The 1,916-nt window shown below is 38.7% G+C and overlaps 1 pseudogene across 1 annotated transcript; it reads left to right on the forward strand.

The window, feature by feature from the left end:
- Positions 1 to 675: 675 nt before the first annotated feature.
- LOC144552757 (pathogenesis-related protein PRB1-3 pseudogene) lies at positions 676 to 1,326 on the forward strand (annotated as a pseudogene). The gene has a single exon (XR_013511217.1). The product of XR_013511217.1 is annotated as a pathogenesis-related protein PRB1-3 pseudogene (transcript).
- Positions 1,327 to 1,916: the final 590 nt, after the last annotated feature.

Here is a 1,916-nt window from a genome sequence, read left to right on the forward strand (position 1 = left end):
TGGTAGCCCTACCGCCCTTAGTTTTTTTTTTTTTAATTAGATAATTTAAATTAAGCATTGCATTAAATTTTGTCTGATCATATCATATACCTATTTGTACATATTTGAAATGAAACTTTGATTTTGCACTGAGCCACTAGCATTGCTCTAATTTGAACGGTACATGTTAATTTGACATTTGAACCTAAATAATCCGCAAACTAATTTTGAACGAACTATATTCAGTTTGAGTTTGAATAAGATTTGAACCAAACTTGTTTGATTTGTTTCAGAACAAATTTCAATCGAACGAATTAATTGTGAATTTTTTTTCGAATCAAAATCAATCGAATCGCGAACTGCAAGCTTTTTTGGCAGCCCTATGTGTGACAATAGATATGGAATCCGTATCACCCCAGGTACTTGAGGTGCAAGTGTTAAATCCGGCTCGTTCATTTCACTTGGCACGAATCTTAAATTAGATCCCTACAGTCTCAACAGACACCGAATTGAATTTGATTCGGCTGGAATTAATCTGGGTCGTCTATTTATTTCAATTACACCTCAGGTACCTGGTGAAACACGGACTAACAGATATGTTAATGCGCCTCTCTCAAAAATCCAAAATTCTTGTCACGGGACTAATAAGATTTTGGAACCTCCTTACCTGTGAAACTAAACCAGAGCTCCATGCCATCTCGTGACAACCCTCAAATCATGATCCCAATATCGCATTCTCTCCTCCTCTCAACATTTCTCCTCTTCCTCATGCCACAGTGCTATTCATCTTCACCCAACAATTATTATACACCTCAATCAACAAACCAAACAATCTACGACCTGTCAAAATTCCTCTGCTTCAGCTGCTTATCTAACGCTTTAGAATTCCTCTACACGCATAATCTGATCCGCCTTGCACACTGGCAACTCCCGCTCGTGTGGGACCCACAGCTAGAGACTTACGCCTCTTGGTGGGCCAGCCAGAGGAAATCTGACTGTCGTCTCCAGCATTCGTTCCCTGAAGGGGGTTTCCAGCTAGGCGAGAACATATATTGGGGTGGTGGATCAGATTGGCGACCAAGAGATGCGGTCTCGGCTTGGGCCAGTGAAGAGAAGGACTATTCGTACGACACTAACACGTGTCGGTCGGGTAGAGTCTGCGGACATTACACACAGATCGTGTGGAGGAGCACGAGGCGGGTCGGATGCGCTCGGGTTGTTTGTGACGATGGGAATGTGTTCATGACTTGTAACTATGACCCTCCAGGAAATGTTGTGGGGGAAAGACCATATTAGAATGTTCTAGTGTGTATTATGACTCTGTTGTGGTCATGATCATAATTATCAATATTAATTGGAAATATTATTCTCCAACCTAACATGATGAGCATAGATTTCACATTCATAATCCAAAGCTTTGAAATTATAAATGTTAATGAAATAAAAGAATACAGTATGTACCAATATATCAGTGTTAATTTTGTATATTGATAAGTGATTATATGTGCCTCAATATGTGTTTCTGTTTCTTCTATCTGTCGTGTATTAAATGTATCATATTTTAACTTTTTAAGGTGTTGATGTTGAATTGTATATTAGATATTTTTTTGTAGCGATCTAGATGATAATTATGTTAAACTTCGTCAGTATATGAATTGAATGTACAATTTTAAAACTTAAGAAAACATTATAGAGATTTAAACAAGTATTAAGATTTTGAAAGGTAATGGAACCTGCAAAGCAATTAATTGCTTGGTCAACTGAGAAAGAACATGCATGCTCCAAAAGAATGGTGGCCTTGGTATAATGAACCTCCAAACACAGAATGATGCACTGCTTGTCAAATGGATATGGATCCTCCAGACTAACGAACGAAGCATTTGGGCTCAGACAGTCCAGCTGCTCTACAATTCCTCAAGCATGGAGCAGTTGCGATC

This window comes from Carex rostrata, chromosome 4 (genome assembly GCF_964058835.1).
Source record: "Carex rostrata chromosome 4, lpCarRost1.2, whole genome shotgun sequence".
In the NCBI taxonomy this organism is placed as follows: domain Eukaryota; kingdom Viridiplantae; phylum Streptophyta; class Magnoliopsida; order Poales; family Cyperaceae; genus Carex; species Carex rostrata.